Source organism: Ovis aries, chromosome 2, assembly GCF_016772045.2.
Source record: "Ovis aries strain OAR_USU_Benz2616 breed Rambouillet chromosome 2, ARS-UI_Ramb_v3.0, whole genome shotgun sequence".
In the NCBI taxonomy this organism is placed as follows: domain Eukaryota; kingdom Metazoa; phylum Chordata; class Mammalia; order Artiodactyla; family Bovidae; genus Ovis; species Ovis aries.
Genome location: NC_056055.1, coordinates 166,428,264 through 166,446,027, shown reverse-complemented (window position 1 = coordinate 166,446,027; position 17,764 = coordinate 166,428,264). Strand labels below are relative to the sequence as shown.

General features: G+C 38.5%; 1 protein-coding gene across 4 annotated transcripts in view; it reads left to right on the top strand.

Annotated features, from left to right (window-relative positions):
- The window catches only part of ARHGAP15 (Rho GTPase activating protein 15), a 700,830-nt gene that overhangs the window by 583,179 nt on the left and 99,887 nt on the right, over positions 1-17,764 (top strand). The window contains exon 13 of one of the 4 annotated variants that reach the window (XM_027964992.3): positions 1-17,764. This exon is cut by the window's left edge and continues 21,795 nt beyond it. The exons of the other annotated variants lie outside the window; for them this stretch is intronic. The gene's annotated coding sequence lies outside the window, so the exon portion shown is untranslated. 4 annotated transcript variants of the gene reach the window in all.

Sequence of the window (17,764 nt, the reverse complement as noted above, 5' to 3'; positions counted from 1 at the left end):
GAATGGATAAGAAAGCTGTGGTACATATACACAATGGAGTATTACTCAGCCATTAAAAAGAATTCATTTGAATCAGTTCTGATGAGATGGATGAAACTGGAGCCGATTATACAGAGTGAAGTAAGCCAGAAAGAAAAACACCAATACAGTATACTAACACATATATATGGAATTTAGAAAGATGGCAATGACGATCCTGTATGCAAGACAGCAAAAAAGACACAGATGTGTATAACGGACTTTTGGACTCAGAGGGAGAGAGAGAGGGTGGGATGATTTGGGAGAATGGCATTCTAACATGTATACTATCATGTAAGAATTGAATCACCAGTCTATGTCTGACGCGGGATACAGCATGCTTGGGGCTGGTGCATGGGGATGACCCACAGAGATGTTATGGGGAGGGAGGTGGGAGGGGGGTTCATGTTTGGGAATGCCTGTAAGAATTAAAGATTATAAAATTAAAAAAATAATAATAATAATAATAGCTTTAAATTTTCAAATGAAAATAGTTGCCTGATATCCAAAAGTTAGAGCAGAGATTCCCACCATTGGCTCTAATCAAATATAAAATTTCCTATGATTTCTACCCAACCAAATTTTTCCAAAAAAAAAAACCATCCTAGCTCATAAATATGCATTGTTAGCGCATGTCTACATCTTTATTACATTTTTCTATTTTTAAATTTGTTCACCATCCTGGGAGTGAACAGAAGAGTGGATTTACAATTCAACTATGTAATAGGATCATATATGTATTTACATAATGAGACATAGGAAGAACATCTGATTCAGCCCACTGGCCTCACTGTAATACCAGCCTCATAGTAAAAACCACACATGAGGTCCCACACCAAGTGACTTATAAGCAAATTGAGGGATTTCTCTGAGTTTACTTAATAACCTCTAATCATCGAATCAGCCCATCCTAAAGGAAATCAGTCCTGAATATTCACTGGGAGGACTGATGCTGAAGCTGAAACTCCAATACGTTGGCCACCTGATGCAAAGAGCTGGCTGACTCATTGAAAAAGACCCTAATGCTGGGAAAGATCGAAGGAGGAAGGAGAAGGGGACGACAGAGGATGAGATGGTTGGATGTCATCACCGACTCAATGGACATGAGTTTAAGTAAGCTTCAGGAGTTAGTTGGTGATGGACAGGGAAGCCTGGCGCGGGGTCCATGGGGTCACAGAGTCGGACACAACTGAGTGACTGAACTGAACTGAATGTACTTACTATGTTTTGGCATACTCAAGGTCAGAGAATGCAAAGTATCTCCTGATAATTGCTGCTATTTCTTTTTCAAATAGTGTATAAAAAGCAAAACCTCGCATGAGCAACAAGCATAATTGTCGTCTGTTTCATTCATCATTATCAACATCACAATCAACATCATTATCATCTATGTAATCAGTTAAGTAACCAGCATGTGGTTCTATCCTCTAATCTCTATTTGTTGAAGAAGCAAGAGGCTGAAATTCAGCTCTCTTGCTCATTTCAAAACAGTTGTCAGATTCTTCCTTGGACTGGAAAAGAAAACTTTGGAGAAATTGACATCTCATTCACTGGTTAGGAAGTAAATATGGAAGCGCAAAATGGCATTTTTAAACAAAACTGCTTTCCTGACCATAACTGAATTTTCACATTGTCAGCACTTCCATTATAAACATTTTTTTTTTAAGTTGGGAGTTTATAACGCAAATGTAAAGATTTGCTATGGGCTAAATCTCAACCCAAGAGCAAATGTTTATACCAATTTTGAAAACAATCAGCTTGCCCATTTGTAGTTATGCATGTGTTCATCATCTGTTATTGCTTGTCCAATGCTCTCCAACTTCTGGGAGGAAAAGCAGACATCTGGAGAGAAGAAACAGTGTTTGCTCTCTGGCAGATGTAGTCTGTTTTCCACAATCATTGAATAAGGAAGGTATTGAATAAATCTGTGCCCTTTAATATAAGGGAATGAAAATTACAACATTGTGCATGCATACCAATACTGTTGAAATACATAACAGTCTAAGAATTGTTCACTTTGGGTCATTAGAATTCGTAGTTATACCCATTTTACAGATGGAAGGAACTGGGATACTACCGTGAATCACAGCAGTGAAAGCACCTCTCTTATAAAGTACCTCATACTACAGGGTTTGCAAGAGTTAAATGAAAAATAATCATTTTGGTACAAAGTATCCTTTACTAAGAAAAATTAATATTTTCCAAAAGATTGTAAATAAACTTTCATTTTCTTATTGTTTGAGCTTTTTTTCCTCCTTTAAATTCCTTCATTAACCTAAATTTTCAATTGCATGCATCCTTAATCACTCAGTCGTGTCCAACTATTTGCAGCCCTTTGGACGGTAGCCTGCCAGGCTTCTCTGTCCATGGGATATTTCAGGCAATGCTTGAGTGGGTTTCCTTCTCCAGGGACTCTTCTCGACCCCTCTCTTCTTGAACTCATGTCTTCTGTGTGTCTGCTGGATTGCAGGCAGATCCTTTACCCGCTGAGCCATTGAGGAAGCCCAAATGTTCAATTAACACTTTGCAAAAATAAATAAATAAATAAATAATTAAAAACTCATTTATATCAGGAACAACACTGAAAAGTTTCCCTAGATGTGGGTCCTAATGAGCTGAAATATCAAGGCTGGCTACAGAATATTTTTTTCAAAGTAATATGATAAAATTTCTGTGGGTCTTTTTGTCACCTACATTGTATGGCACCATGAGTAATAAAGGGCAAATACGGTTTACCAAGAAAAGAGTGGGTTCACAAGTGAGTTTGGCTCAAATTAGCTCCTCATATCAAGCAAGTAATTTATCCTCTCAAATTTGATGTTTGAGGTTATCAAACGAAGTGATTTCTAATCACCTCAACCTACTCTAAACTTCATGGTTCTGTAGTGCTAAACTTTACAGATTACCTTCTTCACAAGTCTGCTGTTTCTTAGTGAATCAAGCCAAGACTCTGGCCTGATTCTCCTGTAGTCTTTTACACTCTACCCAGTAAGTATTCTCTTTGTCAAAGACCTAGGCAAATGAAAGAGGCAGGAGAGCACCTTTGTCTTGTTTTGAGGAAGGTAGAATCAAAGATCATTATACATAGCAAATCCTTATTGCCAATACAATTCATTTGGTGTTGGTGAGGAATTTTACAGTACTGTTGACAAAATAAAATTCTTGGCTTAATCTGTCATATATTTGGTGACATGTAATATACCTTGGACTTCCCAGGTGGCACTAGTAGTAAAGTACATGCCTGCCAATGCAGGAGACATAAGAGACACGGGTTCGATCCCTGAATCTGGAAGATCCCCTGGAGGAGGGCATGGCAACCTACTCGAGTATTCTTGCCTGGAGAATCCCATGGACAGAGGAGCCTGGTGTGCTATCGTCTATAGGTTCTCCAAGAGTCAGACACGACTGAAGCAATTTAGCATGCATGCATGCATGATTACATAGCTCCCATCACATGACTCATTTTCCCCAAAATCAGCACATCCTCATATGTTGTCCATTTTTACTGTGCTAGAAATATATTTTAGTGGTGACCTGGAGGAATCTTGGAGGAAAATCCTATATATCAGTGTACTAGTAGATTTTTTATTACATAAAATCATCAATTACTTTTGCCTTCTCATCGACAACAACAAAAAAAGTCAAATATAATGGGTTTACTGCAATGCAGATGCCCTGGCCTTGCCCAGTAAAGACCGAGGCTACATGGTAAGTCTGGTCGCTGTTGTTGTATGTTTGTTTTTGATAAAAGCTATAGTAGTAAAAAGTAAAAATGCACAGTATTAGAGCGTGCCATGTGAATTTTTCTCCAGCTGTGTTAAGGCATTATTTGGGGCACAAATTTAGTACACAATTTGGTAAGTTTCACACAGTGAGATATGTGTACACCATGAAATCATCAGCACAGTCAAAATACTGAGCTCATCCTTAACCCCCAAAATGCTCCCCATGTCCTTTAGTAATTCCCTCCCTCTGCCTCTGGTGCCCTCCTCCATAACAAATGGTTTTCATTCCATCACTATACGTTAGTTTTATTTTCTCAAGTACTGTATAACTAGAATTATGTAATGCATATGCTTTTTTGTCAGTTCATTCCATGTGGAGCAATTATTTCCAAATTCATCAATGTTGTAGATATTGGGATTTACTCTTTTAGTGCTAAGTAATATTCTACTGTTTGGCTATATCACATTTTGCTCATTGATGTACCTGTTGGTAGACATTTGGATTGTCAAGTTTTGGGTTATTACAAGTAAAGTTGTTATGAGCATTTGTGTGTAAGCCTTTGTATGGAAATATAGTTTCATTTCCCTTGTGTATATACCTAGAACTAGAATGGCTAGGTCATATGATTATGAATATTTAACTTTAAAAATTGTCAAACTCTATTTCAGAGTAGCTATACCATTTTTCATTCTCACCAGCAGTATGTGGAAGTTGCAATTCTCCTCATCTTCATCAACATAAGAATAGTCCGTCTTCTTAATTTTTGCAATTCTAACAAGTGTTTTAGAGGTGTTGCATTGTGGTTGTTATTTGCCTTTCTCTAATGGCCAACAGGAGCAGTGACTCCACAAGAGACTGACCCAGACTTGCCCGCAAGTGTCCAGGAGTCTCTGGTGGAGGTGTGGGTTGGTGGTGGCCTGCTGCAAGGTTGGGGGCACTGAGTGTAGCAGTCCATGCATGGGACCTTTTGAAGGAGGTCTCCATTATCTTCAGGCTTCCCTGGTGGCTTAGCTGGTAAAGAATATGCCTGCAATGTGGGAGACCTGGGTTCGATCCCTGGGTTGGGAAGATCCCCTGGAGGAGGAAAAGGCTACCCACTCCAGTATTCTGGCCTGGAGAATTCCCTGGACTGTGTAGTCCATGGGGACCCAAAGAGTCAGACACAACTGAACAGCTTTCACTTCTCTTCACTTCCGTTATCGTCATTACCCTCACCATAGTTTAACCTCAGGTCAAAAGCAGGGAGAGAGCACAGCCCTGCCCATCCACAGAAAATTGGGTTAAAGAGTTATTGGGCATGGCCCTGCCCTTCAGAACAAGACCCAGTTTCCCCCTCAGTCAGTCTCTCTCATCAGGAAGCTTTCATAAGCCTCTTATTCTTCTCCATCAGAGGGCAGACAGACTGAAAACCACAATCACAGGAAACTAACCAATCTGATCACATGGATCACAGCCTTGTTTAACTCAATGAAACTGTGAGCCATGCCCTGTAGGGCCACCCAAGACGGACGGGTCATGGTGGAAAGTTCTGACAAAACGTGAAGAAGGGAATGGCAAACCACTTTAGTATTCTTGCCTTGAGAACCCCATGAACAGTATGAAAAAGTAGAAAGATAGGACACTGAAAGATGAACTCCCCAGGTCGGTAGGTGCCCAATATGCTACTAGAGATCAGTGGAGAAATAACTCCAGAAAGAATGAAGGGATGGAGCCAAAGCAACAACAACACCTAGTTGTGGATGTGACTGGTGATAGAAGTAAGGTTCAGTGCTGTAAGAGCAATATTGCTTAGGAACCTGGAATGTTAGGTCCATGAATCAAGGCAAATTGGAAGTGGTCAAATAGGAGATGGCAAGAATGAACATCAACATTTTCAGAGTCACTGAACTCAAATGGACTGGAATGGGTGAATTTAACTCAGATGACCATTGTATCTACTACTATGGGCAAGAATCCCTTAGAAGAAATGGAGTAGCCATCATAGTCAAAAAAAGAGTCTGAAATGCAGTACTTCGATGCAATCTCAAAAATAGAATAGAGAAAGATCTCTATTCATTTCCAAGGCAAACCATTCAATATCACAGTAATCCAAGTCTATGCCCTGACCAGTAATGCTGAATGAGCTGAAGTTGAATGGTTCTATGAAGACCTTCAAGACCTTCTAGAACTAACACCCCAAAAAGATGTCCTTTTCATTATGGGGGAAAGGAATGAAAAAAGAGGAAGTCAAGAAATACCTGGAGAAAAGAAGAAATATGGCCTTAGAGTACAAATGAAGCAGGGTAAACGCTGATAGAGTTTTGCCAAGAGAACACACTGGTCATAGCAAACACCCTCTTCCAACAACACAAGAGAAGAATCTACACATGGACATCACCAGATGGTCAATACTGAAATAAGATTGGTTATATTCTTTGCAGCCAAACATGGAGAAGCTCTATACAGTCAGCATAAACAAGACCAGAAGTTGACTGTGCTTCAGATCATGAACTCCTTATTGCTAAATTCATACTTAAATTGAAGAAAGTAGGGAAAACCACTAGACCGTTCAGTTCAGTCACTCAGTCATGTCCGACTCTTTGTGACCCCATGAATCGCAGCACGCCAGGCCTCCCTGTCCATCACCATCTCCCTGAGTTCAGTCAAACTCACATCCATCGAGTCGGCGATACCATTCAGCCATCTCATCCTCTGTTGTCCCATTTTCCTCCTGCCCCCAATCCCTCCCAGCATCAGTCTTTTCCAATGAGTCAACTCTTCACATGAGGTGGCCAAAGTACTGGAGTTTCAAATCCCTTATGACTATACAGTGGAAGTGACAAACAGATTCAAGGGATTAGATCTGATAGGCAGTGCCTGAAGAACTATGGAGAGAGGTTCATGACATTCTACAGGAGGCAGGGATCAAGACCATCCCTAAGAAAAAGAAATGCAAACAGCCAAAATGGTTGTCTGAGAAGACCTTACAAATAGCTGTGAAAAGAAGAGAAGCAAAGGCACAGGAGAAAAGGAAAGATATACCTGTTTGAATGCAGAGTTTCAAAGAACAGCAAAAAGAGATAAGAAAGCCTTCCTCAGTGATCAGTGCAAAGAAATAGAGGAAAGCAATAGAATGGAAGCACTAGAGATCTCTTCAAGAGAATGAGAGATACCAAGGGAACATTTCATGCAAAGATGGGCACAAAAAAGGAGAGAAATGGTATGGACCTAACAGAAGCAGAAGATATTAAGAAGAGGTGACAAGAAAACACAGAACTATACAAAAAAGATCTTCACAACCCAGATAATCACAGTGGGGTGATCACTCACCTAGAACCAGACATCCCCAAATGCAAAGTCAAGTGGGCCTTAGGAAGCATCACTACAAACAAAGCTAGTGGAGATGATGGAATTTCAGCTGAGCTATTACCAATCCTAAAAGATGGTGCTGTGAAAGTGCTGCACTCAATATGTCAGCAAATTTGGAACACTCAGCGGTGGCCACAGGACTGGAAAAGGTCAGTTTTCATTCCAATCCCAAAGAAATGCCAAAGAATGCTCAGACTACCACACAATTGCACTCATCTCACATGCTAGCAAAGTAATGCTCAAAATTCTACGAGCCAGGCTTCAACAGTATGTGAACTGTGAAATTCCAGATGTGCAAGCTGGATTTAGAAAAGGCAGAGGAACCAGAGATAATTGCCAACATCCACTGGATCATCGAAAAAGCGAGAGAGTTCCAGAAAAACATCTACTTCTGCTTTATTGTCTATGCCAAAGCCTTTGACTGTGTGGATCACCACAAACTGTGGAAAATTCTTCAAAGATGAGAATACCAAACCACCTGACCTGCCTCCTGAAAAATCTATATGCAGGTCAGGAAGCAACAGTTAGAACTGGACATGGAACAAGGAGTACGTTCAGGCTGTATATTGTCACCCTGCTTATTGAACTTATATGAAAAGTACATCATAAGAAATGCTGGACTCATGAAGCACAAGCTGGAATCAAGATTACCGGGAGAAATATCAATAACCTCAGATATGCAGATGACACCACCCTTATGGCAGAAAGCAGAGAAGGACTAAAGAGCCTCTTGATGAAAATGAAAGAGGAGAGTGAAAGAGTTGGCTTAAAACTCAGCATTCAGAAAACTAAGATCATGGCATCTGGTCCCATCACTTCATGCAAATAGATGGGGAAACAATGAAAACAGTGACAGACTTTATTTTTGGAAGCTCCAAAATCACTGCAGATGGTGACTGCAACCGTGAAAGTAAAAGATGCTTGCTCCTTGGAAGGAAAAGTTATGACCAATGTAGACAGAGGTTATTAAAAAGCAGAGACATTACTTTGTCAACAAAGGTCCGTCTAGTCAAAGCTATGGTTTTTCCATTAGTCATGTATGGATGTGAGCATTGGACTATAAAGAAAGCTGAGTGCTGAAGAAATGATGCTTTTGAACTGTGCTGTTGGAGAAGACTCTTGAGAGCCCCTTGGACTGCAAGGTGAGCCAACCAGTCCATCCTAAAGGAAATCAGTCCTGAATATTCATTGGAAGGACTGATGCTGAAGCTGAAACTCCAATATTCTGGCCACCTGGTGCAAAGAACTCACTCACTGGAAAAACCCTGATGCTGGGAAAGATTGAAGGCAGGAGGAGAAGGGGATGACAGAGGATGAGATTTTTGGATGGCATCACCGACTCAATGGACATGAGCTTGAGTAAACTCTGGGAATTGGTGATGGACAGGGAGGGCTGGCGTACTACAGTCCATGGGGTCACAAAGAGTCAGGCATGACTGAGAGACTGAACTGAATTGAATGGCCAATAATATTGAGCATCTTTCCATGTGATTATTTGCAGTTTTTATGTCTTCTTTGGTGAAGTGTCTGTTCAAATTTTGGTCATTTTTTTAATCAGCTTGATGAGTTTTCAGATTTCTGATGTATTTGTAAAGCTGCTTACTCTTGATATAGATCTATTCTTGCATACATGTTTGCTGATATTTTCTTCTTTTCGGTTATTCAGTCGTTCGAACTGTGTTCAGCCCATGGACTGTAGCTCCCCCCCAGGCTCCTCTGTCCATGGAATTTTCTAGGCCGGAATGCCGCAGTGTGTTGCCATTTCCTACTTCAGGGGATCATCCTGACCCAGGGCTGGAACCCATGTCTCTTGTGCCTTCTGCATTAGCAGGCGGATTCTTTCCCACTGGTGCCACTTGGGAAGCCCATTTTCTCCTAGTTTTTGTCTTTTCTTTTCATTTTCCCAGCAGTGTATATTAGAAACTGAAGCTCTTAAATTTAATGAAGTTTAATTTATCAATTTAGTACTTTTATGCATCATGCTTTCTGTGTCATCTAAGAAATATTTGCCTTACCCCATGTCACAAAGATTTTCTCCTAAGTTATCTTCCTGACGTTTTGTAGTTTTAGATTACATTAGATCTATGGTCCAGTTTGAGTTCCTTTTTAAAACTTTTATTTTGTATTTATGTATAGCCATTTAACAATGTTGAGATAGTTTTAGGTGAGCTGTGAAGGGACTCAGCCATACCTCTCAATTACATAAGATTGAGAGGTAAAGATTGAAATCCACTCTTTTTTGCCTGTAGGTATCCAATTTTTTCAGGACTCTGTTAAAAATACTATCCTTTTTCCATTCTGTTGCCTTTGCACCTTTGTTGAATGTCTGTTGTTCAGGTAACTAGTATTATTTTGGTACTATCCATTTGATTCATTGATCTATTTATATAACTCATTGGCAGTGCCACACTTTATCATCATAAATTTAGAATAAATCTTAAGATCAGGTAGTGTTTTTCCTCTAGCTTCATCCTTTATCACACTTGTTTTCACTATTCTAGGTCAGGAACTGGCAAACTTTTTTGTCTGAAGGGACAGATAGCTAATAGCTTTAAGCTTACAGCTGTATAGTCTCATATGGTACTTAACTCTGCCACTGTAATGCAAAAACAGCCATAGACAATATTTAAACTAATAGAGATGGCGATCTTCCAAAAAGACCTTATTTACAAAAGCGTGCAGCAGGCTAGAAATACACTGCAGGTCATAGTTTGCTAAACTTTGTTGTATGTCCTTTGCATTTTCACTTGGATTTTAGAATTATCTTGTCTTTTTATAAAACTTAAAAAAAAATTGTTGAGATTTTGATTTGCTTTTAATTGAACCTACTGATGAATTCAAGAAGAATTGACATTTTAGCAATATAGTGAATACCAACCAATGAATAAATTATACCTTATCATTTATTTATATCTTCTTTAAGTTTCCCTATCAGTGTTTTACAATTTTCATTATACATATCTTGCACATATTTTGTCAGACTTATCCATAAATATTTAATATTTTTCATTGCTATTATTATTGTATTTTTAATTTCAATTTCTAGTTGTTCTTCACTCCTATATAGAAATACTGCTGATACTATGTTTTGTTCTTACGTCCGCAACATTGTGATACTAATTCATTGGTTCTGGCAGTTTTTTGGTACATCATCAAGTTTTCTACATAGATGAATATGTCATCTTTGAATTAAAAAATATTACTTTTCATTTCATATCTGGTGACATTTTCTTTCTTTCTCTTGTCTCATTACACTAGCTAAAACCTCCAGCGCAATGTTAGGTAGAAATGATGAGTGTAGCCATCTTTGTCCTATTGTTTCCTTTAGCTGGACAGTATTCACTCTTTTACCACTAAGCATGTTGCTGACTGTAGGTTTTGCCTTCTCATCTATCACTAGTTTCCTGGCAGTTTTTATCAGAATAGATATTGAATTTTGTCAAAAATTTTTCTGAATCTACTGAAAGGTCACATGATTTTTTAAAAATCTTGTTAATACAGTTAATTACACTGATAGACTTTTCAAATGCTAGAATGAATCTGCATTCCTCAAATAAGTCCCACTGGTTCCTGATCTGTTATCTTTTCTATACATCATTGGTTTCCATTTCTTAAAATTTTGTTTAGTATTTTGCATCTATGTTGATAAAAGGTGTTGATCTTTAAAGGATCTTTCCCCCTTAGCAATATATTTGTCTGGTTTTCTTCTTTGCTGTCAACAATGCTTGTCCTGACAGAATGAAGAACTATTTCTTTCTCTTCAATGTTGTGAGAAAGGTTTAACTAAAAATTCAGCTTCTCTCCTAGATATAGGAATTTCCAGGTCATTCATTTATTCTTGGGTGAATGTTGGTCGATTTTGTCTTTCAGGAAATTTATTTCATTTCACTTGATGAATATATTGGCGTAAATTTTCCTATAACATTTTCTTACTGTTCTTTTATTATTAATAGAATCTACTGAGACGTCACGTCCCTCATTCTTAATTTAATAACTAGCATCTTCTTTGCTTCTTCCAAGATCTTTCTAAGGAATGCAGTATGCCTCAAAAAAAGAGAATACAAAGTTTTAGGAAATTGATTAAAACTTAACACTCCTTAAATATCTCTTAAATATCATATTTAAGGACATGCTCCTTAAATATCTCTTAGTTGTGTGTAATTCTTTGTGACCCCATGGACTGTAACCCACCAAAGTTCTCTGTCTGCGGTAGTCTCTAGGCAAGAATACTGGAGTAGGTAGCCATTCCCTCCTCCAGGGATCTTCTCGACCCAGGGATAGAACCCAGGTCTCTTACATTGCAGGCAGATTCTTTACTGTCTGAGCCACCAACGCTTAAGAAACACAAAATAAAAGAGATGAGAAAGAAGAGGTCCTCAATGAGCACTACCCCCAGTTTGGATTAACATCCTCCATCCCCAGTACTTTCCCTCCGTCAGAGCATTCTCATTAATTTCGTTTATATCGTTTGAGATGCTTAGTTGTTCGTCTGTTGCCTTTACTTCCATAGCACCAGAGCAGGCCATGGTGTGTGGCATGTGGTAGTTGCTTAAAAATTATTATTTTAATCACTTATAAATGAAGTAGCATAATCATTTATCAGATTCTGAACACTCTTCTGTGACTTACTATGGAGGGACATTTATCCTGAGGGCAAACAAAGTCCCCTGAAGATTTAAATAAGTGTGAGACATACTAACATTAGCAGCGCAACATGTATACTTAGGGGATGGAAGACTGGGGGTGGGGAGCTGATTAAGGAGACATTGCTTATATAAGGAGTATTTGGAGATAAAAAGTAACAGAATTTGTCTGACCACTTAGAGTAGAGAATGAGGGAAGATTAATATATTACAGTTCCCTACTAAAGTTTCATTATCAGTGAAGCACTGATTCAGCCTAGTAGGTGCAATGGATTCACATGATTGAATTTCCCAAAAAGTTAAATGCACCTCGAAAGATGAAATCTTTTGATTTTAACTGTTACAAATTTCCTTAAAGCATTTTCAAGTTTTTCATTTTGTTGTCACCGACCCTGGGACAAGCTATTATAAGTAAATTCATTTTTCTGATAAATAAATTGAGATGAAGAGGAGTTGAGTGACATTTCTCATTTCAAAGCTATGTTAAAATTGTCAGCCTCCAGATTTGAACCCAGGTATTTTTATTCTAAATCTGGCTTCTCCCCTGCCCTTGCTAATCACTTCCATGTATACTATGATACTCTTATTAATGCAGTAATTAACTGTGAGGACAGACACACAATCAAAATTTACTAAAAATTCTGAAAAACTCTTGGTGAAGGAAGTAACCTATTTCCCTAGGGCAGCATTTTTTAATGTAACAAGAAAACATAGTGTTATAAAAAGAAGATGGGCCCTGGGATTATGAGATGTTAATTTCCCTTTCTTCCCTATAATAAAAAGTTGATTTTAGAGCAAAAGGTTTAGCTTTTTTGTATCACTTCCCTATCATGCTAGGTAACTGCTTGGTGGTATGCAAGAATTTCCAAACCTTTTAAAAAATCATAAATTACCTTCCAGTCTGGAAGAATTAAACACAAAGACTGAAAACATGAATCAGTTTCTTCCTACTTATATAAATCATCAGTTTCATTCTTTTTCACTGTAGTTTTCTTACTAAGGTTGCCCTAGCTTGACAAATGAGGCAGAAAAAGAGTTTGAGAAGGAAGGAAAGCAACTCAGCATTCAGTTAGGCTATTTTCTGGATTTATTTCTACTAGAGAATACCCTTTGGTTTTCTTCTAGGACCAAAGACCATTAAGTTCTAGGCAATATGTGGTTTTCACTCACAGCATGTCTCATTTGAGCAAATTCTAATTCTAAACTGATTAAGTGCAGCTTGATTTCTGGATGGCATTTGTTTATAAGTTATAATAGTTTCCTTAGTTATTAGGCAGAATCCACACTGATGCTTACCTTGCATACAAGATATTTTTGTCAGCAGAAGTCATCTCTGACCACAGTACCCACAGATCTAGAGTAAAAAGACACCACAAATGGCTGAAAATGTCAACATAAATAACTATCAATAAATATTATGTAATGTAGCGAAGCACTTGGCTTGCATCTTGCTAACCTATCAGAGCTAACTGTTTGGCTATTACTGCCACAAAGGATGTTCCCAGTTTAGCTACATACAGTATTTATCAAGTACCCATCGCCATGGTATCTAAACACTTGGGCAATCTAATTAGGCTAGTCCAATTACTTGTGTACAAGTAGGGGAGGTACATTCCTTATATCCCACTCCACCGGAACCAACTTGATTGTGTTTTTAAAAGCAAGAAAAGCCTTCTGTGAGAATAAGCTTTCTAGGCTTCTTGTTCCAAGATTAAAAGACTGTCTGAGTAAAGAAACGGCTGTTTCCTATTCCTGAAGGTGATAATGTTCGGAAGCAAGCAACTCTCCAGTGATAGAAAACACCACAGACCAGAGATCTTGATTGAGAACATTCTACTCCCTTTTCTTTGGAACTTCACTCTGGGGGCAGGTAACTGAAAAGTGCTTTCTAAAAGCAGTTCACCTGAAGGTGAATTATTTCTGAGGACCTCCTTAGTGAGAAAGCTGTGTTCTCTCCTGGCCTCGCAAGGCAGAGTCCTTCTCCTCTCTAGGAGAATTAACTAGGTGAGATATGAACTTAACCTTGATGACAAAGGCCTCCCCTCAGATTTTATTGCTGACAGATACAGAGAAATTAGGATATAATTTCTGGGGTGTGTGTGTGTGTGTGTGTGTGTGTGTGTGTGTGTGTGTGTGTTGGCATGTTTTTAGTAAGGCACATATATAGTGGCATCTGTCTGAATTCTGAACCCAATTCCCAGTCTTTCCCTCTGTGTGTGGGGTTGGGGACATATTATCTATTAGTATAATCACTAAAAATATTTTAATAATTTAAAGCTAATCAAAGATTTTAGAAAGCTATGTCTGTTCACTGAGGCAAGGTGGGAATATCATGTTCATACAGAAAAGTCGTGGTTTGCCAGTACAGACCTCAGGATAAAGAACAGTTATCCTTTTGTACTGTCAAGGCATCTCTCTGAAATTTATCACTAACTCAGAATGATATAAATCTAATTTATCTGATATTTTATTTTATTTTCATAACTAAGTAACAAATAAGTTAATATGGCTTGTAATGTTTCAAAGAATAACTAAAAATTTCCTAGTAGTAACATTTACCTTGAAAATAGGTAGAATATTACTGTTTGGTGATTCCATCTATATTATGCATATTATTCTTGCATATTGCTCAGTTCAGTTTTTGAACATACTTATGTTCACTTGTCACTTCTTAACATTATAGTCTCTACGTGTGTCTTATTGATTTGTTCTTACTATCATGGCTTTGGATATAATTATGAGTGTTTTTTTAAAGTTGATATTCTTTCTGTGCCTCAACCCTCCCACCCCCATCCTGTTCTTAGAGTTTGCACTTCTCTTTTATATCCATTATGGGTGGTAAAATGTTTCTTCTCTTCCAATATACATTTTAAAAATTGTGTCAGTTCATGGAATTTATTCTGTGCAGCTACTGAAGTTCCTTTAGCTAACTATTCATTTTCTTTCTTATCAGAATCATTTGCAATTGTATTTTCAGAATTTCGCTTTTTAGTGTTCTATTCCTCTTGAGCCATCTTCCTATAAAATTCTCACCAAGGGTTCTTACCCAATTTTTTCTCTGGCCCTTAAAATGATGGTTGCAATGATTGAACATCTACTTCATGATAGAAATTATATATGCATTATCTCATTTTCTCTCTACCAGTACCGTATAAGATAGATTCATTATCTTCATTGTACCAGTATGAAGATTGGAGTTCAGAGAAGACAAGCATAGGCTGCAATAGTCAGAGCAGGATCAAATTTCAGGTCTGTTTGGCTTGAAAACCTATACATATATCCATTACATTTTGGCGTACACATCTGAGGAGCCAGAATTAAACCTTTGTATATTATTTATTCCTGTAAATGAATGAGTAACGTAACCATCCCTATATCAGTGTCAGATTCCAAATATCAAATATGTCAGTTGGATTATGTTTGACTACAGTTGACAGAAAATCAGCTCAAAAGTATTTAAGCAATGAGAAGATGTGTTGGTTCATGTAATGAGAAAGGGTTACAGGAGATTGAGGGGATTATAGGATTTATTGATACAGTGATTCAAAGATGGGTGTGGAGGACCCAGGCCCATTCTATCATTGCTCCGCCATCCACAGGGCTGGCTTCATTCTCATGCTCATTGCCCTCATTGTATAAGATGACCCCAAAGAGCAACACAACCTAGTCCTTCCTCTGTTATATGGTGGGATGTAGAAGAGCCCATTTCCCAGAAATCTGAAGCAAACGTCTCTTTTCACCTAATTACTTTGAACTGCATCACATGCTTATTTCTTAAAATAGCAAGGAAAAGCAGGTTAACTTGGATTAAGCAAGGCTGAATCCCGGATCAGGGCCTGGGGTCTGCTAAGAGCAGCATGGAAGTTCCATTTAGAAGAAGAGGAGAAAGTAATTGTAGTATAGGCAGTCTTTGGCATCTCCTCTCCAACTCATTGACTGTAGAACACTCACATGCTCCTTTCTGCTGCAGCCTCTACCTCTGAAATCTTCACAGCTATTTGAAGCCACTCACTTTCCCCTTAAGTTTCATCCAGCTACTGTAGCTAGTTCCAAGAACCAAGGTTTGTGCTTAGTTTTCTTTACCAGGTATAATGAGACTTCTCTAACTAAATGGCAGCTATCTACCACCAAAGCACTTACTATTCAAAAGTAGAGGAAAAAGGCATAACTAAAACTAAGATTTCTATTTGTAAAAGTGAACAATGGAGAGCATAAGGTAGTGCTTTGTCCATAAAACAGATGATATTCTGCTGAGCAGGAATTCTGTGAGCTCTGTGCCCTGGCTGTGGAGTGATTTTCTAGATCAGCTAGTTTGACAGCTCCTAATTCTACCTTCTGGGAAATTCTCATGTATTCACTGTCTCCCATGGTCAGAGTGGAGAAAGAGAGTGAAGGATAGTCCTTAGTAGCATCCATGTCCTCAAGGGCCCAGGGAAATTTTAAGGAGTTGTCTATCCTTTCAGGGACAATCTGTTTTAAAAATTGAGAATACTTTGGGTTTATTGGTTTTTCATTTCTAGTCAATTATATCAGCTTTCAATCATTTTAGAAATCTTTTGTGGAAACTTCAGACTCTTAGCAATAAGCTTCTGTGTTCTGCCATTTTCTCTCCCACTCTGTTTATTGATGCTTCTTGGGGCTTCCCAGGTGGCTCAGTGGTAAAAAATCCATCTACCAGTGCAGGAGACACAAGTTCAATCCCTGCATTGGGAAGATCCCTTGGAAAAGGAAATGGCAACTCCAGTGTTCTTGCCTGGGAATCCCATGGACAGAGGAACATGGTGGGCTACAGTGCATGGTGTCACAAAGAGTTGGACAAGACTTAGCAGCTGAACAGCAGCAGCAGCAGCAGCAGGATCTTCATCTTAGAACTTTCTTCAAGATAAATTGAAGCAATAGGTGGATATTCTTCTCATGGAGGGACGCTAGAAAAAGCTAACATAGACCAACATCCTGAGTTTTTAACTCAGGATTTAATTTTTTCTAACTGTATATTGCAGATAGACACATGGTCTATGTTCAAAAATACAGCAGATCTGAGTCTAATGAGATGTTCTATTGCTATGTGACAAGAATTATTACAAACTTCATAGCCTGGAATGATGGGGTCCTTGAAGCCATCAGTAACTCCTGCTTTCAAACTTTCCTCTGTGTAAAGTCTATTAAATTATACTTGTTTCTATCTGTTTTCAAAAATGACTTCTGAGTATATTTCTCCCTCTTCCTCCACATTTAGTATAATTCTTCAATTCCTGAATGTCTTTTCCACTCTGTAATCCCAGATGTTCTAGGAGAGCCAATGGGAACGTCGGTTGCATTTATATGTTGTAATTCAAGTTTATGCCCTGACCAGTAATGCTGAAGAAGCTGAAGTTGAACAGTTCTATGAAGACCTACAAGACCTTCTAGAACTAACACCCCAAAAAGATGTCTTTCTCATTATAGAGGACTGGAATGCAAAAGTAGCAAGTCAGGAAACACCTGGAGTAACAGGCAAATTTGGCCTTGGAGTACAGAATGAAACAGGGCAAAGGCTAATAGAGTTCTCCCAAGAACACACTGGTCATAGCAAACACCCTCTTCCAACAACACAAGAGAAGACTCTACACATGGACATCACCAGATGGTTGACACCGAAATCAGATTGATTATATTCTCTGCAACCAAAGATGGAGACGCTCTATACAGTCAGCAAAAACAAGACTAGGAGCTGACTGTGGCTCAGATCATGAACTCCTTATTGCCAAATTCAGACTGAAATCGAAGAAAGTGGAGAAAAACTACCAGACTATTCAGATATAATCTAAATCAAATCCTTTATGACTATACAGTGGAAGTGAGAAATAGATTTAAGGGACTAGATCTGATAGGCAGAGTGCCTGATGAACTATGGACGGAGGTTCATGACATTGTACAGGAGACAGGAATCAAGACCATCCCTAAGAAAAATAAATGCAAAAAAGTAAAATGGCTGTCTGAGGAGGGAGGCCTTACAAATAGCTGTGAAAAGAAGGGAAGTGAAAAGCAAA